The 26,459-nt window shown below is 41.7% G+C and overlaps 1 protein-coding gene and 1 non-coding gene across 2 annotated transcripts in view; one reads left to right on the forward strand and one right to left on the reverse strand.

Moving 5' to 3' along the window:
- The window catches only part of LOC126262284 (rho guanine nucleotide exchange factor 18), a 628,397-nt gene that overhangs the window by 26,699 nt on the left and 575,239 nt on the right, over positions 1 to 26,459 (forward strand). The window lies entirely within an intron of this gene.
- Positions 2,687 to 2,761, reverse strand: Trnat-ggu (transfer RNA threonine (anticodon GGU)). Its single transcript has one exon. It is a non-coding gene; the product is annotated as a tRNA-Thr (tRNA).

Consider the following 26,459-nt stretch of genomic DNA (forward strand, 5'->3'; position numbering starts at 1 on the left):
AAGATAGTATGTACTCACTCCATGCTATAAGTCCTAGAAGTTTCTAACGGGAATTTCGGAACACCCTGTATAACAGCACAGCTTGCCGCATCTAAGGAAAATTGGGTCGATTGGCGGAATATTACGTATAAAATGGAAACAACAACTCGACTGGACACCAAAACTCAACATTAACACCACCGGGTTTTCGACAAGCGGGGAAACTTTATTTATGTATTGTAAATAGGTTACCATATGCGAACTAAATCTTAAATCATATTTTGACCTTCTACCAACCGGAGTTTCATCAGTGATCTTTACCAGAAGATAGTTTGAGTTACATGTCACGTGTGATAATCCGTGCCTTCATCGAGAGCGGAGCCTTCGCCCTTGTAATTTCATTACAAGAAACAAATAATGTCTAGGTTTATAATCAACATGTTTTTATCATACGATAAACAAGGTAACGACGAGTATAATAACCACTCCATCGACGGTAACAAATGAAAATGATCAAATGTTAGTACGCAGTGAACTATGTACATCCACGTGTGTTCTCCGCAGTCCACCTTACGATGTGTGGCGGAGGGTACCATTGTCACTTTTCCCATTCCCTGTTCCCGTCCCGTTCGGTTCGCGGGAGGAACGATTGTTGGTAAGCTTCCGCATGGGCTCGAATCTCTCCAAGTTTATGTTCATGATCTTACCGCGAGACATACGCACGAGGAGTCACTTAAGACTAACACAAGGTGAGTCACGTAAGACTAATACGCCTTTCTTTTAGTGAACTGAACTGTTCCAGGTATCGAAACGATGTTTTCGGCCGATGATAGTCCGCTAAGGAGCGTGTGCTTTGGTATTTGATAAAGTATCTAAACTCCCGTATCGATCAAGATATGAAGAAAGTATCTTTCTTTAAATACGTTTATATACGTTTAACGGCATCCGAAAGCGCTTGTAAAGACGAGTACATGTTGTAATGCTTGTTAATATGAGGTTGAAACTCTCCGCAAAATAATCCGAGAAATGGACTAAAATTGGAAAACATTGTGGCCACAATCAGGTATTGCGGTGTAAACACTGTCAAGCAGAGCTATCATGCGAGGCTGCCGCGTTAGATGCAGCAAGACGCGCTTACTTTAGTAACATTCAGATAAAGCCTCGTTTTCTGTACAACATAGATACAGGGTCAGTTATGATTCTCGTTCACGGAAGTACGGCATATGCTAGCTTCTGGCGCATAGAATGGACTCAGGAAAACTATTTTAAAGTGGTGTACGTTTCCAGGTTTTTGTGGAAACAACTACAGTTATACGTCAGGAAGTTTTCCATTTAAGCCCTTCCCTTCGCTGCTTACTTGTCAAAGCTGAAACAGAAACGTCGGTCATTCATACTTCGCAGTGATAAACAGCCCTGTTTAAGGGAAAATGGCTCTGAGCACTATGGGACTTAACATCTGTGGTCATCAGTCCCCTAGAACTTAGAACTACTTAAACCTAACTAACCTAAGGACATCACACACATCCATGCCCGAGGCAGGATTCGAACCTGCGACCGTAGCGGTCGCGCGGTTCCGGACTGAGCGCCTAGAACCGCTAGACCACCGCGGCCGGCTGTTTAAGGGAAAAAGGAAACTACTGTATTAACTTCCTTAGATTTGAAGAAAAAATCCTGACCTGTTGTTGCCTGGAGACGCCGGAAATAAATCACGTAGTGTCGGACAAATGTTTCTGTAGTATTACACGAAATTGTAATCAGGCGAAATTCAGTTTACATCATTTAAACAGTTTATTCAGAATGACTGACGACATGTCATCCACAAAATAAATACTTTTCTTAAAGAAACGTAGTTGTACATTTTACATAAGTATGCGCTCAAATCGTTTATCATCGACTGCAAGACACATTTGCAATCGCCGTCCGAGATATAGATGAACCAATGAAAGTACATTGGGTGATACACCGTTGCATGATGTGGCGATTCGACGGCACATGTCGTCTGGCGTAGCTGGGGCTTCATAATAGACTGCAGTTTTCAGTGCTCCCCATAGAAAGAAATCAAGAAAAGTTGGTTCAGAAGACGTGGCCGGCTATCGTACGTACTGGTGCATTCCGTCCAATGCAACGGTCAGGAAACTTATCATTGAGAATTTGCGTTACAACACGGGAGGAGTGAGCTGTACAGCGTTCTTGTCGGACCCCATAGACTTTCGCTTATCCAGTGGTACGTCTTTAAGAAAAACGGGTAGAATGTTCGTAAGAGGTCCGTATATACTCGTATTTCCAATTAAATCTCTTGGAAGGAAATAAGGTCCCGCAATGGAATTTCACGTAATGCCGCACCGAACGTATACGCTCGGCAGTCGTTGGTGTACCAGACGAAGCAAGCGTGAATTTTCAATTGCCCGGTAGTGCATGCTACGTAAACGTGAATTTGCATTTCCGTGTTTCGTAGACGTTGCTCGTCTCCCTGGCGCTGCAGAGCAAACAGGCCAGATTCTATACGATTTTCGAAATCACGTCCTCAGAGTGCCTGATGTAGTAAAATGATAAAGATGGAATTATATATGACGGTAGCATCTGTTCCCGAAAGAACAGTTACCATTGATGACCATGCAGCTTTGCTAGAAATGAAATGATAATTAAATGGACACCCTAGCTGCAAACAGGCGTTGATGTACTTCATTGGGGACATGTTGAAAATGTGTGCCCCGACCGGGACTCGAACCCGGGATCTCCTGCTTACCTGGCAGACGCTCTATCCATCTGAGCCACCGAGGGCACAGAGGATAGTGCGCCTGCAGGGACTTATCCCTTGCACGCTCCCCGTGAGACCCACATTCCCAACATGTCCACCCCACTACATTCGTAGTGCGCCTAATAGATGTTTGCCCATCATACTCATGGAATTTATGTCGATGCGAGATGGGATTGGCACTCGTCTGGCTGATAACATTTTCCTTGCAATACAGCTCGTGCCACCGGACTGATTAGCGTCCTACTCAGAACAGTTTCTACATGTGCTCCGTCAGTTGCACTGTTCGTCCTCGTCCTTTGACGTCGCACTAGTGACCTAATAATTTGGGCAATTTCCTGGCGCGACGATCACGATAGACATCCATATATCGCTGTACAGTCTTGACAGTATTTCTTTGACATTCGCCGCTTGAAAATAGCATGTCTAAATTCTCATAGGTGTACATGTTTCCAAGCAAAGAATGATGAAGTAGAAATGACCTGTAGATAGTAAACACAGTTCCTCCTAGCTTTGCAATGCAGACAAGCAAACAGTCTAAATGCTTGATAAAACGACTAATCTTCCTGAAAAGCCCACTCTCATGTCGGAGCTTCACGAATGATAAACCTGTTGCTTCCGAAAACAACGTTCTCGAGAGAGCGTTTTTTCGTCTCACAGTAATTTACTATCTCAGTGCATATGCACTACTGTTGACGTCTTCATATTCCTATATTGCTTCCAGCTATGTTATTTATACGGTGGAGGGCGGTGAATATCCATGTACTTTCTAATGACAGTGTCTTTAATATGCAACACTATCTTTTCTTGTTTATCTCCTTTCGAACAACGAAATAACAGTCACACGCTTGCGGTTTGGCATGCATTTCAGATGAATGCTTCTAAAGTTTTCAGTAGTCACCCAGCGTTTTTCCTCACATTTGGGGTAAAAATTCTTCGTGAAGCGAATTATAAGTTTCTTTAGTTATTCGTAACTGTCCTGTGTGATGACACGAAAAATGAAATGTTTAGCTATCAAAATATTCATCGGCATGACGGAAAACATTCCGTAAAGGATAAAGAGGAGTTGTTAAAAAAATACCTTGTATGACTAGGAGAGCGAAGCATAAAAGATGGTATGCGAAGGCAGCTCAAGTTACAGCTTTCAGTCGCGTAACTGTGGACGTTGAGACAATCAGAATGGCATCTGTTGCGCCATATTTCGGGAAGAAATATGTATGCCTAGCCCAAGGCGAAGATGAATAGCTTCTGCTCCTACAAAAGACTTGATGTGTAGATTGGAAAGAACAGTGATAGTGAAAAGTACGGTGACAATTATTTAAACTTCGGAGTTTATCCGGGGCTGGGAAACCAGCTCTGCAATCGCTGGAAATAAATTTTAGAAACCACGTAAAACTGAATGAAACCTGTTATGCTATCAAAATTACATCTTAATTAGCAGCTGGAGCTGTGTGAGTACTCCAGAGCTTCGAGGATTGGCACTCAGAAATTCTCTTGTGAGCGAGACAGTGTTAAATCTAAATTGGGGTGGTTGGAAGGATGGATGGCGACTTGAACCCACTCGATCACGAGTCTTGTGTCCGAATCACTGCCCCATCTTGATTGCACTAACAGCAAGTTTCACTCTTTTTCGTGTTTATTTACCGAGAGAGACGGCACTGGTCCAGTATCCGTGAGGATGGCGGTAGAAATCTCATCCAGCCAGCCAAATTTAGGTATTTCTTGTTTACCAAATCGCATTAGGCGAATGCCGCGGTGGTGACTCTGAAGATAAAAAAAGCCTCATTCAATTTCCTTTCCCATTCATAACCTGAGGTCCGTCTCTGTTTCGTCAGCTAAGAGACCATTGAACACATACCTTTCTTGTTGCCTATTTGAAACTTGATGTACCCAATTAAAAGACTAAAATAAAAAAAACGTCAAATCACGGAATTAAACAGTCATCCATTTCTGGCACGTAAACGATGTTCGAAACTGTAAAAGAATTATTCGCACACCTGTATCTTTCTTTGCTTCTTTTGTTCTGTAAGTTGTCTGAGGTCCGATGTGCTGACATGATCAAAATGTGTTTGCCCACTTTCATTGCGCTGTGGAAGAGAAATTAACAATGAGCGTTTTATGGAAACTTTGTCGTCTTAATTAAAACATTATCGTGCAGTTTTTTAAATTAAACATTTCAAATTCGATAATGTTAATTTCGTAGTGAAACTACAAACAATTTCTAAAACATGTCTGCATCACATTGAATAAATTACATTGATGATGGGCCATCGTTTATTTTGAGTCTCAGTTAGTAATTGCGCAATTGAAAATAGTGTTTTCTGCTCTGCAAAACGCGAATTGTAAGTTTGAAAGGGCAGTTATAATAATGTATATTTATTTCCGTTACAGTTGCGAGGCGACAGAAGTAATCCTGGTCGATACTGGTGATTTGAGGCCAACTACAGATCTGTGAAACAAAGATGAAAAAGTGTAGACAGAGACAACATATCTAATGTGTGGTACTTTCAAGATCGGATACTTGTCATTTTCAGGAAAAGTGTTCTACGTTAACGCATCGGCCAGTTGTAAAATCCTGTATCTGCCGCCCATTGCTTCTCTTTCCCTCCCCCTTTTTATATACAATTTCGTTGAAGACCTAAAATGGCCCTGGACACTATATGCCCAGTACTTTGTAATTGCAAACGAAATTGGTGCGTTACACTGTAGCCAACCAATCTAAGCATAACTTCTATAAAGTAATTATATCTGTCTAATCTCGCAGTCGATCCTTTGATTATTTCTCGTTTTTAATTTTATGAAACTGAATATGGTCTCTGACGGCTGTAACCTCTTCTCGCAGCTCTTGTTAAAACTGTCAGTTGTAAATAATATTCAGTATTTCGTCCTCATGATAGATTTGAAACAGCCAGTGTCCCGATGAGTTTGTGTATCTGTAGGCTATGCCGTACCACAGTAATCTTCATGTATCGATTAAAAGTTGTTGTTCCCTGGAATATGATGGCTTCCGTTGCGAGCTTCTGAGATACTCCAAGTAACCTATAAAACCAAAATAAACTCCGCTATCGGGCCCAGAAGACTAGCGATATCGACTAACCGCCGTTTCATCCTCTACCATGTGGCGTAATGCGAGGATCGTGGGGTCAGAATATAGCTCTCCGAGCCGTTGTCGACATTGCAGACCTTGGAGCAGCTACTTCTCATTCAAGTAGCTCCTCAATTGGCATCACGAGTCTGAGTGGACCCCGTTCCTCCTCCGCATGAAAGTCAGACGCGCTGACCACTCGGCTACGGAAGCGGACTCCAAGAAAAACCAATGCTGCATTCATACCAGTAGATTGCGGAAAATTATTTTCCTATATCTAATTTTAGTTTCCCTTCGTTAAGTTGTTAACTTACATTTATTCAGTGAAAGCAGATTCCTGTTTCTAATACTCTTAGGCCTCTCCATCCCAATGCCAAGAACAGAATTATATTTATGCTTCTTGGTTGTGATTAAATGTTAATACTGTCGTCCAGTCGGATGCAGAACCCTTATGCATAATTTCGTGAGTACGGGTTGCGTTTGCCCAGTAATTCGTGACGAGATTTTAGTACTACATGACAAAGCGAAGTTTTTCCTCGAGATTCACCTTTCTTTGCCGGCAAAATTTTTCCTATTCATACTGTGCGGCGTTCATACCTTGCTGTCCTTACCCAAGAGATTTGAAGTACACTACTGGCCATTAAAATTGCTACACCGAGAAGAAATGCAGATGATAAACGGGTATTCATTGGACAAATATATTACACTAGAACTGACATGTAACTACATGCTGGCCAGGGCAGCAGTCGAACATTTTCTGTATCCAGACAGGCCCGTACAGGACCTGCAACAAGCGGTCGTTCATTATCTGCTGAAATGTAGGGTCTCGCAGGGATCGAATGAAGGATAGAGCCACGGGTCATAACACATCTGAAATGTAACGTCCACTGTTCAAAGTGCCGTCAGTGCGAACAAGAGATGACCGAGACGTGTAACCAATGGCACCCCATACCATCACGCCGGGTGACACGCCAGTATGGCGATGACGAATACACGCTTCCAACGTGCGTTCACCGCGATGTCGCCAAACACGGATGCGACCATCATGATGCTGTAAACAGAACCTGGATTCATCCGAAAAAATGACGTTTTCCATTAGTGCACCCAGGTTCGTCGTTGAGTACATCATCGCAGGCGCTCCTGTCTGTGATGCAGCGTCAAGGGTAATTGCAGCCATGGTGTCCGAGCTGATAGTACATGCTGCTGCAAACGTCGTCGAACTGTTCGTGCAGATGGTTGTTGTCTTGCAAACGTCCCCATCTGTTGACTCGGGGATCGAGACGTGGCTGCACGATCCGTTAGAGCCATGCGGATAAGATGCCTGTCATCTCGACTGCTAGTGATACGAGGCCGTTGGGATCCAGCACAGCGTTCCGTATTACCCTCCTGAACCCACCGATTCCATATTCTGATAAGTCATTGGATCTCGACCAACGCGAGCAGCAATGTCGCGATACGATAAACCGCAATCGCGATAGGCTAGAATCCGACCTTTATCAAAGTCGGAAACGTGATGGTACGCATTTCTCCTCCTTACACAAGGCATCCCAACAACGTTTCACCAGGCAACGCCGGTTAACTGCTGTTTGTGTATGAGAAATCGGTTGGAAACTTTCCTCATGTCTTCACGTTGTAGGTGTCGCCACCGGCGCCAACCTTGTGTGAATGCTCTGAAAAGCTAATCATTTGCATATCACAGCATCTTCTTCCTGTCGGTTAAATTTCGCGTCTGTAGCACGCCATCTTCGTGGTGTAGCAATTTTAATGGCCAGTAGTGTAGTACTGATTCAATAGATACACTGCGTGACAAAAAAGTAAAGGACACAGAAAGAGGGAGGAACCGAAATGAAAGTTCACTGATGGAGTGAGAGGGTATGTGATGTTATTGTGAGAGGCTTGGCGATGGTACTGCATTGCTTACACAATAAAGGGAAAGTTTACAAATAACTTGGCAATATGAACCCAATTATCAGTATGACGTAGCATCGGCTCTGACTTGGCTGCATGCACTGTTTCGGCTAGGAAGGTTGTCATAAAACTGTCGTTTCCTCTCCTGAGATACGCCGGCTCACGTCTTCATGTAACTGGGCCGTGACATCCAGGATACTGACGCAAGGATGGAATTTGCGTCCGAGTTGGTCCGATAACATGTTCTATTGGGGAGAGATCTGGATATCTTACTGACCACGAGAGTGCCTCACTAATACGCAACCAGTTCATAGAGACATGTGCCATGTGTGGACGAGCATTGTCCTTTTGAGAAATGGCTCCATGATAATGTCACATGAGAGGTAGCAAATGAGGACACAGGATTTTTGTGACGTACCGTTGTGCCATCATGGTCCCCTCAATCACTACCAGTCTTGACGTGAAGTCATACCCTATTTCTCACCATACCATGACGCCAGGAGTAACACAGTTGTCTCTCTCCATAACATTGGACGAATGGGACCTCTCCCTAGGTCGCAGCAATACTCGCTGACAATAGCCATCTTGGGTAATGCAGAACCACTGTTCATCCCTGAACACAGTGCAACGTCATTCACTAGCAGTCCATGCTTCCCAGCCGAAGCACCACTCCAAACTTAGCCATTTATGTTACGCGTTAATGGCAGCCTACGCAGGGGACGGTAATTCCCTAGTGTGGTGCTGCCAGTCTCCGACCAATGGTGCAGAGTGATAACAACACTAAACACGAACAGTACTAATGCACTCTGGTGACTGCTTTACCTGGCAGAGACAACTGCAACTCATACCGGCAATGACGTCTGCTTGTACAAAGTTACATTGCCATCCGACCGTGTCTTGTGGGTGCTTAACATTTTTGTTAGATACTGTATTTTGAGGCAATAACCTACTGCTCCTAATTAATGTAAAATGCAATGCTCAGGAAAATAGCTGTTCAGAATTGCTTGGCCCATTTTGTGGTCCTAGAGAGGTTTGTCGAATGTACATACTCGAACAAAGTTAAGATCTAAATTTAGTATAGTATTAACGTATCTACATTGCTTATATTTTCATTCTCAACCTCTACCGTAGCGTTGTATTCATTCGCACTGTAATCTGCAAAACACTGGAACATATTAGTCATTAATACTACTCACGTCACTTAAGCTGCATGTTTTTTCAACAGAAATTTTTGTGTGAAATAAAGAGTTTGTTCAGAAGAAATAATATGAAGCTACTGTTAAAATTTGTTTTGGTATCTGTCAGAAATTTTGTGTTACGCTTGGATATGTATAATGAATTTTATTAGCGAAAATACGTATTGTGAAAGAGCGATTAAAACGCCGAACCTATTGGAGAGGTTTCTGCAAGGTGATTCTGGGTGTTGTCACTACTCGCTTTTGTGCAATCAGTATTTTTTTTCCTAGTTAGTAGTTGCTCCAGAACCGTTTCCAAAACTATCAATTATATGAAGAGCAACAGTTGCTGAAATTGGTTGTTTGGGCAACTAAATAATAAGTTTCTTGAACACTTAAGCTTTACATTGATGCAGAAACAAAACAATTATGCTGTTAACCAAAGGTCATCTTGGCAATTGAAGGGGCATCAGGATCAGCAAGTATACTTGATCAGCATGGTCGTGTTTACGCAAGTAGTACGTGTACATAAAATGAAGCTTTATGTACTCGGAAAATTAAAACCAATTAGGAAACGAAAATGCATAAAATTCAACAACTTGTCAGTAAGATAGGTAAGGGTTTAGATTTATAGACTTCCATCAGCGATGCTGTCAAAGAGTGGTACCTCAGAAACACATTGAGTCTCTCGCCTCTGGGTACGCACCACCAGAGAGATATACTACTACTACTACTACTACTAGTAGTAGTAGTAGTAGTAGTAGTACATCAATCATTTAATTATGATTCTGTTTATAATTTTACTATTCTATATTCTTTGGACCTTTATCATGATTATGTAAGTTGTGTTCTTTGTATTGAAGTTGTCAGTATTCCGTACCGAGGGTGTTGGATCCACCTGTGGTAGTAAGAAGTAATTCTAGCTTATGTTAATATTTGACAGTTAGTTCTTATTTATGTTGGTCCGTCTTTGCCTGTGTTACTGCTGTCTCTGCCACCACCGCCAACATTGTCTGCGGAGTCATTAGTCGCCTGTACTTGGCGTTGGTAGAAGTACTTTTTATATGGTACTCTAGATATTCTGTCTGTTCAGTCTTTGAGATCGATCGACAATGTCTGGTCTCTGAAGTGATTGTGTTGTGTCGTCGTGAGTGTGTGCTAGTCGTCTTTCCTGCAACCAGAGGTCACAGTGTAGAAATGTGTGTTCTCTCTCTCTCTCTCTCTCTCTCTCTCTCTCTCTACAGACATAATCAGACACTTGATCGAGGTGTAGACTCAGGAATAATGCGTGGAGCATGGACTATGGCCGATTAAGAAATGAATCCTGCCTGGCTGTAATTGACGTGTTTCATCCTCAGTCGCTTCAAGTCAATGTGACGCCGCGCAGTACTTCATAGTTAAGTCTGTCGGTTGTATCCCAAGCACTGCGCATACTGCCTGCACCGTCAAGGTGCCGAAAGCTCCAACAGACACAGTGGAGGCTTGGAATTGATCCCTGGTCGTTGGCAACAATTTCTCCTCCCCTTGGCGGCCACATAGTGGTGACGGAAATTTCTTCCACCACGACTATCACCACCAGCACCACCATCATGATTCGAACAGGCCATCTCCGGATCGAACGGTATCGCACCTAATGAGAATCCGTTCCGCTGATAACAAGTGACACTGCGTGGCTTGGAGTACTGCTCCAGAGCGCTGACTGTGCTCACCCCGACTGGGTGCTGCGGTCGCGTTTACAGTAGTGTTCGGAAGGGCGCCTGATGAGATTGGCTGGGACACAAGCGCGACCTGTCACAAAAGCGGCCGGCGCGGCCGTGTTTTGTTGCCGTCGCCAGCGCTGGTTAAAAGCCATCCAATCTGCTCTGGCCGTGCCCGCCTAATGAAATCCGATATTCGGCGGTTCGCACGTGGTCTCGTTATCCACGCTGCGTCTGGCCGCCCGACGCGTCATCAGCTCCCACTGAGTTCGCGAAGTGTCCAAAGCTCACTCCTAAATTCTCTGCTCTACTGCGCCGTTCCCACCAGTGGATTGAAGCCAGTACGAATCTCGATGCCATCTTTCTACATGAAATATTTATCGTTTTTCACTGACATTTTCTAGTAATGAAAAGATCCACGATACGGTGACGAAATCAGAGAGCTATTTTTGTATTGAACTCCAGAAGACCTTAAAATAAGACAAGCGTTGAATATCACAAATTGAGGCAGCTGAGATAGGCCACCCCATATACATCCAGAACGAGTAAATATACCTAGGTGCGGTTTTCGCAGAGTTACAGCGGAAAACGTGTCGAATTTTCTGACATACGCAACGTTTATAGCAATCGAGTTAAGAGATGGATTTTTAAAAACAGAATTATAAACATTGAAAGAAGAGTTCAGCGACGTAACATGCATGGAGCTTCCTAACAAGATAAAAAAGTCGCCAAAATTTGTCCTGCTATACCAAATGTAAGCAATAACACGGGCCTAGTTTTTGTCTTTATATGTGTACCTGAAACGTTGCCAAATTGTTAGAGAAGCGGAGCGATTGTATGTCTGAATGTGATCTTGTGCTTTTTAGCATTTCATGTTTCAACCGTTTTCCTCTCATACCGTAATTGTAAAGACACTGACGACTACACCCTTGAGCATCCTAACAGGCAGCGACAACTACTGCAACAAAACAACAACATTCTGCAACGTATCCAGAACTTACCAAGCCGTCACGATCTGTCTTTGTAAACATTATAAAAAACTAGTGGTTAGCTGTGAAAATCCAATTCAGTTTACATACAGCGCTGTAGATGTGCTCTCACTCTTCTATTTCTTTCTTGTGCTGTTTCTTCAAGTGTCTTCAGCTGTCCTAAACACACAAAACGTATTAGGTGGTTCTATGACTTTCGTGTTACATACCGGATCGACATCTGTGTTGTAAATATAGTTGCAGTTCGAATAGCTCCATCCGAAGTGCCTTCTTTGCGCCAACTTCATCGTTCCAGCGTATCCTTTACACTCTACGTACTGTATTTTATCAATTTGTGCAACTAGAGCTTTTGTTGACTTTTGCAACACGAACCTGTAATCATTGTGTATCAGCCTGCCTTCTCCCAATACGTCGTAATAATTGTTTTCCAGTCTTTTCGTTATGAGATATTAGAACTATGTACCCTGTTCGTTTTTGAATCCGGATACTGGTTTGCGTTCCGCCAAAGGGCTGCCGAGTAAGAAGCGTTGTACGCTGCGATATTGCAGGATATTTGGAAAAGATTGATTAGATTTTGCAAGACTATATCATCTACATGAACGAAGATAAAAACTTAAACTGAATTTTAACTTGCGCATACGACTGGCAAAGTTCTTTTCCAAAATATCAGTCCAATTTTTTAAGGTCACTAGTGACACAGCCCCGGTATCATTAAGTATCTACGGCCAGACTTCAGTGGAGTTGCGTATTTTGTATGGGGGCCACAAATAAAATTCAGAGAACAATTTTGAGCGAATATCGTCACTTTCATATAACGTGATGTAAGCAACGCACGCCAGGGAAGTTGCTGGAGGCATGAATGTTGTGTATTCCATTTTGAATTGGTGTTTAGAGTGACATCTCATGGCGGTGATGAGAGCACATCGTGACATAAGTGATATGTTTATAACCAGTGTAAATGTTATATACGAATCATGGGTGCGCCTGTGAGTGATACAGTATGTATCGAAGGTTGGCTAACATAGCAAAAAAAGAAAATAAGACACGCACTAGCTAAATGTTTAGCTCATGTTATCACACTCCACGTGTGAAGCTGTGTCATTGTCGTGGACCCTACATGGCAGATATCTTCGCCATGCCACGCAAAGAATCGTGCGCACATCTAGGTTTGATTGAAAGAAAAACGGAAGCTGAAACTTGAGTCATCAGCCATGCTACTGAAAGTACAAACTGTTTGTACTCCAAGCAAAGTTGCTGAAGTACTTTTTCGAAAAACATATTACTTGAAGCATCAAAAAATAAAACAACATATATTTTGGTTCCGCTTGTTTTTTCGATAGGCAGTTACTTTCAAACGATTGCAGGGAAACTATTAGTTAAAAGTATTCCATTATTTCGGATTGTAAATCTCACATCACAGCCTGAAGATGGTTATCTTTTCGTTATTGGTTGTATTTATTACGATACTTGAAAGTTGAGTAACTCACTCCTCGTTCGCAGAATTTACACAGGATGACGAGTGCGAATTGCGACTGGTAATTTGATGGAAGCAGAAATTGTCAGTGTGAAATTGTCATATTTCGTAATGCGTCCCTCAACCACCTGTTGAAGGATTTCGAAATATCGTGCATTAATCCGCAGAAAATGTCGGAATCCATTCGAGAAGATTGTGTCCTTGTATTTATGATCTTTAAAAGGCCTAAATCTTATTCTTGTCTGTAGAATGTTGTTTACCAGTCTTCTGCAGAATTCGAGAGTCCAGACGAATGATATCTTTCACCCCAACACGCAGTGTGTCCTTGTTCGCTTCTATGTTTGACTCAAGAAAATGAGGGAGCTTAAAATTGAGCAATTTTCTGCGCTGCTGCAAAACTGTCTTATGATGGGTGAAGTAAAGCTGCAGCCCGTGCTTCGTTGTACTTTATACCCAAGTAGTTGAAAACCATAGTTTTTCTACTCACATAGTTTTCGGTGTGAAGTTCTGAAACGATTGCAATCCATCCGTACCATCTTCTGGTTTCAAGCCACACACATTACCACTAGATCAGTGGTTCCCAAGCTGTGGGTAATTATCCCTGAGGGGCAAAATGAAATTTTGTAAGGCGTAAAAAAAAAAAAAGATTGTGTTACGGTTACGAAACAAAATTATTTTTAAAGATCACTATTATCACCATTTCGTAAGACTGTAAAACTAATTACTAACTACCGAGTCGTTATCCTTTTTTTCTCTTTTTCTCTTTCTCTTTCAAATACGAGCATTAACCTGTGATATAATTTGGTTGAGATTAAAACTAATGAAATTAATGCCACTTACTAGACACAAACATTTTGCTCTGTGGCATGCATGTATGAGAGGAATATATATATATATATATATATATATATATATATATATATATATATATATATATATATATATATAATCAATTCAGAAGAAAGGAGTCCAGCAGTGAAGTAATTTACAGACCGCATTTTAATTCGGTTGCTTGTAAATGGGGGTGTAGAGTGTGTACGATGCAAGGGTCGCAAGAGAGAGAAGTGGTGCAGAGGAAGTATATTTTGTACCAAGTGTCTATCCTCAATGTTGATAGTTAGCTTTCTTTACTGAAGAGGAGTTATAGGTAGCATTCGCGGTGCACTGCTGAATGGTTCATCATTGTATAAAGAAGGTTGTTAGAAATAAGCAGAACGATTAGTTCATTATATAATAAAACACCTGCAGAAACTATCTTTCGTCATTCTTAACATAAAAGTGTTCAAACAAAATTCTTTTTCATTCTATAAGTTAGTTATGTGCTAATGTTGATGACGTAGGAGATGTGGGGAACTAGCTAATATCTGACTACACTCAGTGGTAGTGGCCTCAGAAAGTTGGGAAACACTGCGCTAAACCGTCACAGTTGATCACGTTTTGTGCAACTCAAGTCACTGCTCTCTCTCTCGTTATGGCGGTTTTTCGGTAGGTGGCAGTGGCATCGTTTTCAGAACTTTGTACGAAATGTTTATAAACTGTATACAAAAACCGGTCAAGGTTTTGACACTTTTTACAGTTATGCTTAGGATCAAAGCTTTCATTTAGCAAATACGAATGTTCAATATGTTCTCCGGTGGACACACGACGAACGTTGAGACGATAGTCGAATTCCATACACACTTTCGCTATCATGTCTGGAATACTGCTTTCACCGGTGCTACGCGGTGACGAAGTTCGGTCAACGTTTTCGGAAGGCGAGGCCCATAGATGGAGTCGCCAAACCGCAAGATCCGGCGACCGTGGAGGCCCACGCTTCTGGAGCTGTAGTGCTACACTCTCGGTGAAAACCGCGCCACATAGATGTAATTTAAACGGACAACTAAAAGCGCCTTTGGTTAGTCTGTTATTATCCCTACTCGACGCACATTGACCGATGAACGAGTGAGAGTGCTAGGTAGCTCGTGACTCGTATGTGAGCCGGCAACTTCCAGCTAGCACCAAGGTAAAAGTTTAGTTTCAATGCGCAAGTTAAAACTTACTCAAGTTGCTACCATCACTCATGTGGAATATGGAGTCTAGTGAAATCCGATGAATCCTTTTGAAACACCCTGTATTGTAATGTCTGCAAACAGGTCTCATCAGCTCGGAGTTTGGCTATCGGCGTGGCAGCGACGACAGGTTCTCTCTATCTTCCGGACTGGACGATGTCAGTGACGTACCACCGTCAGTCCGTAGACTTTGGCACATAATCAGGCGACGCTGCCACAGGCCACGTAATTGGTAGCGCGGGCCGGAGGTGGGCGAGGAAATTAGCGTATGTTGATTGCACGCTGGACTGATTGCTCTGGCCCCGCCGGTAGGAAACGACTTGCGCGTCGCAGGGAGATTGCTGTTTTCCCACTCGGGGCCGCCGTAGCCAAGCTGACAGCTGCGGCCGATGACAAACCGGCAGCCGAATCACACAGGACAACAGATTAATCCCCGCTTCTCCGTGTCTGCTTTATTGTCGGACAACACAATAGCTGCGATCGACACCACATCGATTGCAGACGGAGAAGTCTTGCTTACAATTGCGTGACCCGCCTAGTCGTTGCTAAGCAACTTAACGTCTTGCCGACTGATCTGTCGTTCCTCAGAATTATTAATTCAGTGACATGCCCTTTACGAATAGAAGGCGTGTTCTCTGAGTTAATTTGCAAAAAAAAAAAAAAAAAAAAAAAAAAAAGTAAATACCTGTTGGAAGACCATTTTCTTAAAATATGCCATTAAGTTTTATATCTATATGTACTTGACTAATCTGCAGTTTGCGAATAAGTGCCTGAAAAGGGTTCTTCAAACTACGAGGTGCATTCAAGTTCTAAGGCCTCTGATTTTTTTTTTCTAACTACTCACCCGAAATCGATGAAACTGGCGTTACTTCTCGACGTAGTCGCCCTGCAGACGTACACATTTTTCACAACGCTGACGCCATGATTCCACGGCAGCGGCGAAGGCTTCTTTAGGAGTCTGTTTTGACCACTGGAAAATCGCTGAGGCAATAGCAGCACGGCTGGTGAATGTGCGGCCACGGAGAGTGTCTTTCATTGTTGGAAAAAGCCAAAAGTCACTAGGAGCCAGGTCAGATGAGTAGCGAGCATGAGGAATCACTTCAAAGTTGTTATCACGAAGAAACTGTTGCGTAACGTTAGCTCGATGTGCGGGTGCGTTGTCTTGGTGAAACAGCACACGCGCAGCCCTTCCCGGACGTTTTTGTTGCAGTGCAGGAAGGAATTTGTTCTTCAAAACATTTCCGTAGGATGTACCTGTTACTGTAGTGCCCTTTGGAACGCAATGGGTAAGGCTTACGCCCTCGCTGTCCCAGAACATGGACACCATCATTTTTTCAGCACTGGCGGTTACCCGAAATTTTTTTGGTGGCGGTGAATCTGTGTGCTTCCATTGAGCTGACTGGCGCTTTGTTTCTGGATTGAAAAATGGCATCCACGTCTCATCCATTGTCACAACCGACGAAAAGAAAGTCCCATTCATGCTGTTGTTGCGCGTCAACATTGCTTGGCAAAATGCCACACGGGCAGCCATGTGGTCGCCCGTCAGCATTTGTGGCACCCACCTGGATGACACTTTTCGCATTTTCAGGTCGTCATGCAGGATTGTGTGCACAGAACCCACAGAAATGCCAACTGTGGAGGCGATCTGTTCAACAGTCATTCGGCGATCCCCCAAAACAATTCTCTCCACTTTCTCGATCATGTCGTCAGACCGGCTCGTGCGAGCCCGAGGTTGTTTCGGTTTGTTGTCACACGATGTTCTGCCTTTATTAAACTGTCGCACCCACGAACGCACTTTCGACACATCCACAACTCCATCACCACATGTCTTCTTCAACTGTCGATGAATTTCAATTGGTTTCACACCACGCAAATTCAGAAAACGAATGATTGCACGCTGTTCAAGTAAGGAAAACGTCGCCATTTTAAGTATTTAAAACAGTTCTCATTCTTGCCGCTGGCGGTAAAATTCCATCTGCCGTACGGTGCTGCCATCTCTGGGACGTATTGATAATGAACGCGGCCTCATTTTAAAACAATGCGCATGTTTCTATCTCTTTCCAGTCCGGAGAAGAAAAAAAATCGGAGGCCTTGGAACTTGAATGCGCCTCGTATCTGTCCTATCGTTACTCTCTAAGATCGCCTGGAGAAAATGAACACACAAATCTCTGTACGAGCTCTGATTTTTCTTACTTTATTGTTATGATCATTACCCTATATCTGTTGGCGGCAGTAAAATATTTTCACATTCATAGAAGAAACTTAGTGACCAAATTTCGTGGAAAGATCTCGCTGCAGCGAAAAACGACTGTTTTAATGATTTCCATCCCAATTCACGTATAATATCCGTGATTTCGCAATAATACCAAATGAGCTGCCTACCTTTGAACTTTTTCGATGTCCTCCATCGATCCTGTCTGATAAGGATCCCATGCGGCAAGGCAGTACTAAAGCAGAAAACGAACACGCAACGTCTCTTGTAGACATCTTACATCTTCCAAGCGTTCTCCCAATAAAACGTTGTCTTTGCTTATAGCTTTCCCCACAACAATGTCTATGCGATCGTTCCAATGTAATTTATTCAGAATTGTAATCCTCAAGTTTTTAGTTGAATTCACAGCGTTTGGATTTGTGTGATTTATTGTGTAAGCCAAATTTAGCCGTTTCCGTCTGGTACTCAAGTGAATGACTTTATGCTTTTCATTGTTCATAGTCAGTTGCAACTCTTCGCACTCTAAGGATACCTTGTCTAAATCATTTTGCATTTGGTTTTGCTCTTCTGATGACTTGACTAGTTTGTAAATGACAGCATCATCTACGAACAATCTAAGAGGGCTTCTCAGATTATCTTCTAAAGCGTTTACGTAGATTAGGTATAGCAGAGGGCATGTAACACTATCTTGGGGAACACCGGACATCACTTCTATTTTACTCTCTCATTTTCCTTCAGTTGCTACGAACTGTGACCTTTCTTAGAGGAAGTCACAGAGCCAATTGCACAACTATAGCGATACGCCCTAAGCACGCAATGTGATTAGAAGTCTCGCGTGAGGAACGGCGTTAAAAGCTTTCTGGAAATCTAGAAATGTGGAACCAATTTGAGATCCCCTGTCGATAGCATTCATTACTTCGTGCGAATAAAGAGCGAGTTATGTTTCACAAGAACGACATTTTCCGAATCCGTGCTGACCGCGTGTCAACAAACCGTTACTTTCGATGTAATTTACAATGTTCGAACACAGTATGTGTTCCAAGATCTGGCTGCAGATCGACGTTAGTGATGTGGGTCTGTAATTCAGCGGATTACTCCTATTTCCTTTATTGAATATTGGTGTGACCCATGCAAGTTTCCGGTTTTTTGGTACGGATCTTCCGTCGAGCGAGCGGTTGTATATAATTGCTAAGTATGGGGCTATTGCATCGGCCTACTCTAAAAGCATCTTTATTGGTTGCCGTCTGGACCGGAAAACAGACGATATTTTATACTTAACATCGGCTTTGAAAAATTCGAGGATAGATGGAAGTCACCACGAACTATAATTACACGAGTGGGGTACCTTTTAGGGCTGAGACTCCAGTTTTCTGTGTACTGTCAGTAGCTGCATCATCCGAGTGGAAGGGTCGGTAAAATGAACCCATAATCATCCAGAAAAAGTGAAGCTGCGACCTGGAAACTGGTGATGGTGTTTGTCCTTACATATATGTTCCCTCTTCAATGCGACACATTTCCCCTACAATCAGTGACTGGGCGGAGTCCTTGGTTGTGGAAGTCTGTAGTTTGGCTGGTCCTCCTCGAAAAGCACCTCATTATCCTAAAGATGCCTGCCACACAGTGGTTTCTGTCGCACAGTGGTTTCTTCATTCCAGAAAAGAGGAAGAAGTCGCTGGTGATGAGAGAAAATTTCATAGCCCGAAGAAGCAACATGGCTATCTGTGTCCTGTGCAGAATGTGCTGGGGCGGTATGGCGTAGCAAAAAGACTTCCTAGTACATCTTCTCGTAATGCTTCATCTTGATAGCAACCAGTAAGGTCGCCAGCAGCTTTCTATGATGTGTCCCAGGAGGAGCGCCAATATTCAGGAATATGACAGGAGCGATCATTTGAAGCAAAAACCTTAGAGGGACATATTCCCTATTCCGAACAGTTTCCGAGGTAAAACGTATCTGATGTACATTGTTACTCATTTTCTGTGTTATTCAATACATTGTCTAGTTTAGTCATGCACAACAGTTACTAAACAATCGGACGTGCGTTTTACGAAGTATCAAATGGCCAAATGGCTCTAAGCACTATGGAACTTAACATCTGAGGTCATCAGTCCCCTAGACTTAGAACTACTAAACCTAACTAACCTAAGGACATCACACACTTCTATGCCCAAGGCAGGATTCGAACCTGCGACCGTAGCAGCAGCGCTGTTCCGAACTGAAGCGCCTAGAACCGCTCTACAAAGTACCAATTGAAAAATATATAGTTTTATTATTTTCACATTTAAGCGTTATCGTACACGTTTTATTATAGCTGTTGTACAGTTCACAATAAATGTTCGAATATCCCACCGTCAATTTCAGTGCACCTGTGCACACTTGAAAGAAATGCGTTGTTGTCTAAGAGCCTCTGCACGTTCCCTAGTGAGGACAGCAGCATCCATGATGCGACCTAACAGTTCATCTCGCATATTCACTTTTCTTTTGTACTCCACAGACTTCGTCTAACTGCTTAAACTAAAATCTTAGGAGTCCAGTTAATTGTACTGCTATGACTAATCTAGCAATTAAGGGGTAAGTGCGGTTGAGGTGTCCCCTCGCACGTTCGTTAAAATGTGGAAGGGTTTCGTCGTGCTGAAAGTACATTGCAGCCAAACAAACATCGTCAAGGCATTCAGCAAACGAATTTTCCAAAAAATTGCAAGTTATTCTGCCTCGTCATCCGCTCTTCTAGAATGACTGGACGTATCAATGTTACCGATCATTGATCGAAAAGGGAACTTGAATATTGGTTTCCACAGTAGCGTGTGAGTCTTCCTGCGACGATCGATGATTATTATGTGTGTTGTTCCGTGTAAACGTGGCTTCATCAGTGAACAGTATTAATGGAACCAAATGACAGTCGTCATTTAATCAGTAACAAAACTCAAGTCGTGTGGCATTGTTGCCAATGTGAAGATTGTGGACACGCTGTTTGTGAACTGCGCGCAAGTTTTTTTCCCACACACGCGTGCGTGGGACATTGATAAGTGCAGAAAGTCTACGTGTGCTGGTCGAAAAACTACGTTGCACCATTTTTTTGCTGTTGCTGTTCATGCTCAGGCTGTAAAACTACACGTTCGGAAGAAAAATGTGAATTTGGAAGCACACCTGTTTCAAGAAATGTGCTTCAAACTCTGGTAAATAATCTACGATCAGGAATTCGACGTGTTGGGAAGTGTTGACGGTATTCTTAGTAGGAGGAGCACTACCATCGCAAGAGCCGTAAACAAATACATCTGCGTATTCTTCATTAGTGTAGAAGTGTGTCATTTTAGCTAGCGTGTGTACGAACACAGTTAACCGATGCTTCTCTCTGATACGCCATCAATCCTTCGCACCACTTCAGGCGCACCATGGACAAGTGCGCATGCAGTGGGATACTTTAATGACAGAAAAACATCGCGAGCGAATAGATTGAAATCAACGAGGTAATATGCGCTGGAATAAAATGTCAAAGGGGTTTTGTGGATACTACCACAAAAACAAGTGTATATTAAATGTGTTTTGACCTAGAAACCGTTAGAGGACATATATCAATACGAAGCCATTTGCTTCAAATGAGCGTTCCTTTAATATCCCTGATTACTGGCCAATCCTTCTAGGACGCCTTGTATGGAACGCTCCTCTGACGATTTGTTTCTGATGAGCGTAATCTGTTAGCACTGCACCATGGCAGTCCCCAAAAACTCCTACCGCCACCTTGCCCGAAGATGGTTGCGCTCTTCGCTTTTTAGGCGGTGCTAAATCCTCATGTTCCCCTGCTTCCTTTGATCCTTGTCTCGGGGCCATAGTGATATACCCAGCAATCGACCATGGAAATTAAAATGAAAAGAAGTCATCTGGATTGGCATGACACAGCAACAATATTTCCGCTACTGCCAGGGTTTGGTGGGCCACTTGAATGGGCGTTGAGCAGTCGCGGAAACCAGCGGGCGACTACCATCGCTATGCTCAAATTGTTGTGCAAGATGAAAACAGATCCGTGATTGGTGGATTTTGTTTTATGAGCACTGGCCTGTGGTCCAAGGCATTTCTCTGTGCGCGACGTTTCGTCTCCTGGTGATGTCTCCAGCATTAGGATATGAAACTTTAAGCACGGAAATACGTCGTCTACCACGGCAAAAAAATAAATAAATAAATAAATAAATAAAAAATAAAATAATAAAATAAAAAAAATACCCTCGACATGATAAGCACACATTTCATATTACGGAAATTTTTTGATCTTCACTGTCTGAGTATCTGTTTGAGAAGTTAATAGTAGTGTTCCACAGTGGAACAGGAAATTACTGTAGCTCTGATGGCTGTTGCTAACAATACATATTGCAGTTAAGTTTCTCTCGATTTTATCCTGAGTTGAGATTTTTGCCTCAAAATAATTTGGGAAGCAAAAAAACTGCATCCCGCGCCAGTCGTGATATGTTTCAATAGACGATGCATTGCGAGCACTGGGGGCTTATCTTCAGGTGCTTGATCAGTTACACCAAATATTATATTATTATTATCTTTACTTTCTCAGACGTTAAGTCTGGTGAGGAATGGAGTGACGCGGACCTTTATCAAGCGTCACTTCCTTTTTGCTGTACGGTATATGTTATATTGCATTTAGGAACTTTCGGGTAATTGAACATGTATCAATAATTACGGATTTCTGTAATTGTATATATATGTTTGGATGTAGCTGTATTGCATTGATGTATTGGTGGATATTGTGTGGTATGACTCCTGTAGTTGATAGTATAATTGGTATGATGTCAACTTTATCCTGATGCCACATGTCTTTGACTGCCTCAGCCAGTTGGATGTATTTTTCAATTTTTTCTCCTGTTTTCTTTTGTATATTTGTTGTATTGGGTATGGATATTTCGATTAGTTGTGTTAATTTCTTCTTTTTATTGGTGAGTATGATGTCAGGTTTGTTATGTGGCGTTGTTTTATCTGTTATAATGGTTCTGTTTCAGTATAATTTGTATTCATCATTCTCCAGTACATTTTGTGGTGCATACTTGTATGTAGGAACGTGTTGTTTTATAAGTTTATGTTGTACGGCAAGCTGTTGATGTATTATTTTTGCGACATTGTCATGTCTTCTGGGGTATTCTGTATTTGCTAGTATTGTACATCCGCTTGTGATGTGATCTACTGTTTCTATTTGTTGTTTACAAAGTCTGCATTTATCTGTTGTGGTATTGGGATCTTTAATAATATGCTTGCTGAAATACCTGGTGTTTATTGTTTGATCCTGTATTGCAATCATGAATCCTTCTGTCTCACTGTATATATTGCCTTTTCTTAGCCATGTGTTGGATGCGTCTTGATCAATGTGTGGCTGTGTTAGATGATATGGGTGCTTGCCATGAAGTGCTTTCTTTTTCCAATTTGCTTTCTTCGTATCTGTTGATGTTATGTGATCTAAAGGGTTGTAGAAGTGGTTATGAAATTGCAGTGGTGTAGCCGATGTATTTATATGAGTGATTGCCTTGTGTATTTTGCTAGTTTCTGCTCGTTCTAGAAAGAATTTTCTTAAATTGTCTACCTGTCCATAATGTAGGTTTTTTATGTCGATAAATCCCCTTCCTCCTTCCTTTCTGCTTAATGTGAATCTTTCTGTTGCTGAATGTATGTGATGTATTCTATATTTGTGGCATTGTGATCGTGTAAGTGTATTGAGTGCTTCTAGGTCTGTGTTACTCCATTTCACTACTCCAAATGAGTAGGTCAATATTGGTATGGCATATTTATAGCTTTTGTCTTGTTTCTTGCTGTCAGTTCTGTTTTCAGTATTTTTGTTAGTCTTTGTCTATATTTTTCTTTTAGTTCTTCTTTAATATTTGTATTATCTATTCCTATTTTTTGCCTGTATCCTAGATATTTATAGGCATCCGTTTCTTCCATCGCTTCTATGCAGTCGCTGTGGTTATCCAATATGTAATCTTCTTGTTTAGTGTGTTTTCCCTTGACTATGCTATTTTTCTTACATTTGTCTGTTCCAAAAGCCATACTTATATCATTGCTGAATACTTCTGTTATCTTTAGTAATTGGTTGAGTTGTTGATTGGTTGCTGCCAGTAGTTTTAGATCATCCATGTATAGCAAATGTGTGATTTTGTGTGGGTATGTTCCAGTAATATTGTATCCATAATTTGTATTGTTTAGCATGTTGGATAGTGGGTTCAGAGCAAGGCAGAACCAGAAAGGACTTAATGAGTCTCCTTGGTATATTCCACGCTTAATCTGTATTGGCTGTGATGTGATATTATTAGAGTTTGTTTGGATATTAAGTGTGGTTTTCCAGTTTTTCATAACTATGTTTAGGAACTGCATCAATTTAGGATCTACTTTGTATATTTCCAATATCTATAGTAACCATGAGTGGGGTACACTATCAAAAGCTTTTTGGTAATCAATGTATGCGTAGTGTAGTGACCTTTGTTTAGTTTTAGCTTGATATGTCACCTCTGCATCTATTATCAGTTGCTCTTTACATCCTCGTGCTCCTTTGCAACAGCCTTTTTGTTCTTCATTTATAATTTTGTTCTGTGTTGTATGTGTCATTAATTTCTGTGTAATGACTGAAGTTAATATTTTGTAGATTGTTGGTAGGCATGTTATGGGGCGATATTTAGCTGGGTTTGCTGTGTCTGCTTGATCTTTAGGTTTCAGATAGGTTATTCCATGTGTAAGTGTATCAGGGAATGTGTATGGGTCTGCAATGTAACTGTTAAATAATTTAGTTAGATGTGAATGTGTTGAGGTGAACTTCTTTAGCCAGAAATTTGCTATTTTATCATTTCCAGGGGCTTTCCAATTGTGCGTAGAATTAATTGCTCGGGTGACTTCATGTTGCAAAATTATCACTTCAGGCATTTGTGGTATCATCTTGTATGAGTCTGTTTCTGCTTGTATCCACCGTGCATGCCTGTTATGTAGTACCGGGTTTGACCATATGTGGTTCCAGAAGTGTTCCATGTCTGTTATGTTTGGTGGATTGTCTATTTTAATGTGTGTGTTATCTATTGTCTGATAAAATTTCTTTTGGTTTGTGTTGAATGTTTGGTTTTGTTTCCTTCTATTTTCACTTTTTTTGTATCTTCTAAGTCGTTTGGCCAATGCTTGTAACTTCTGCTTCTTTTCATCTAATTGCTCCATTGCTTCTTGTTGTGAGATTTTACCTAACCTTTTTCGTTTTTTGTCTGATATTTCATTTCTTATAAATTGTGTTAGCTGTCCGATGTCTTTTCTCAGTTTTTCTATTCTGATCTGTAGCCTGTGTTGCCATGCTGGTTTTGTGGGTTTCTTCTGTGTGTTGGTTGGTTCTGATCTCTGCCTAGTGTGTATATTTAGTGTAGTGAGTGCTCCTACATAAACCAGTAGTTGTAACTCTTCCATTGTTGTATTTTCATTTATTTTGTTGTGTATGATTGTGTTGATAGTTGTTATTGTTGTTTCGACTTGTGGGTTATTTGGTGGTCTATGCAAGAATGGTCTAATGTCTGTATTTGTGTCTTTGTATTCTATATATGTCAGCTGAAATTTCTCTTCTATATCTAACATGTGTGTCACTTCGTGTTCTATTTGTGCTTGTTCTGGTGGCTGTCTTAAGATGTCGTTTTCCTCTGATTGTTTAATTGATGTGTGTTGTTCTTTGTTTGTTTGCTCTGGGATGTTTGAGTCCATTACTGTATTTTCTTCTTCTTCTTCTTCTTCTGATTGCACATTATTTTGTTCTAGTATTTGTTGTACTTGTTGTTTGATGTTTTCTAATTCTGACTGGGGTATCCTGTTATTTTTGATTATTACACGGATCTGATCAGCTAGTCGTTGTTCTGTTAAAAATTTTAATTCTGGGTATCTGGTAATAAATGTTGTGTGTACTTGTGATCTGTATCCAGTTGTGTTGGTTCCTAGGTTTGTTGCTTGGTAATAACAGAACATGAGGTGTCGATTAACTTCATCTGACCATCTCATCCTCTGTCTTTGTTTTCCTTCTAGGGTGGTTGCAGGAAGCATATCCTGCAAAACACCTCTATTTGGATTTAAATCATTTTCCAGTTGGCTAGCAGTGTCGTTACCATTGTGGGCGGGCATAGGGTTCAAGCGTCGTCCCCGACCATGACGGCGCTTGTCCGAGGCTTCTTTAGTTCTGTCCTGAACCAAGTAATCACACTAAAAGGGGGGTTAGCCCTATTAGTGGTTTGTTCTTTTCGTCGCCTTTTACGACTGGCAGAACATACCGGAGGCCTATTCTTTTCCCGGGCCTCCACGGGGGATATTATTATTATTATTATTATTATTATTATTATTATTATTTGCTAACTGGTTAATACTGTGCCGGCCGGGGTGGCCGAGCGGTTCTAGGCGCTACAGTCTGGAGCCGCGCGACCGCTGCGGTCGTAGGTTCGAATCCTGCCTCGGGCATGGATGTGTGTGATGTCCTTAGGTTAGTTAGGTTTAAGTATTTCTAAGTTCTAGGGGACTGATGACCTCAGAAGTTAAGTCCCACAGTGCTCAGAGCCATTTTAACCATTTTTTGGTTAATACTGTTCCTGTTGAGAGTACACAAATATATTACAGAGTGATACAGCTACAGTTTTTACAAAACTATTCCAAAAAAGGGATTTACTAGGTGAAGCATATGTAAACAAACTTATGTGCCTACAAACACATTTTTTTTTTCTACAGCACATTTGCGCAAAGTCAGAATATCTAAATGTAAAGATGTTACATTTTTATTTATACGCAGATGCTGTTCGCTAAACAAAATTTTTCTGTCGATATAAGATTTGACATGTTGAAAAATAGTTATAATTGTTAAATTATGGCTTCCTTAAGGTATCTGTGTTCTATCAACAGGACTGATAGTAACCTCTTTTCAGAAACTGATGTAAATTCAACGGGCACTTAAAGATGAGGCCCCCGGCCTCAAAATGCGTCGTGTACTGACATAAAAATCTAGATTAATGACTGCAGACGGTTTGTTTCCTTATTTACGAAAGTAGTACAGTCACGGCAACGACAATGAAAGTGTGGGCAAAATTGAGTTATGTATAAAAGCTTTGTAAGTGCTTGTCAGCATAAATGGGGAAGATTTTGTGTGTCG

Source organism: Schistocerca nitens, chromosome 6, assembly GCF_023898315.1.
Source record: "Schistocerca nitens isolate TAMUIC-IGC-003100 chromosome 6, iqSchNite1.1, whole genome shotgun sequence".
NCBI lineage: Eukaryota > Metazoa > Arthropoda > Insecta > Orthoptera > Acrididae > Schistocerca > Schistocerca nitens.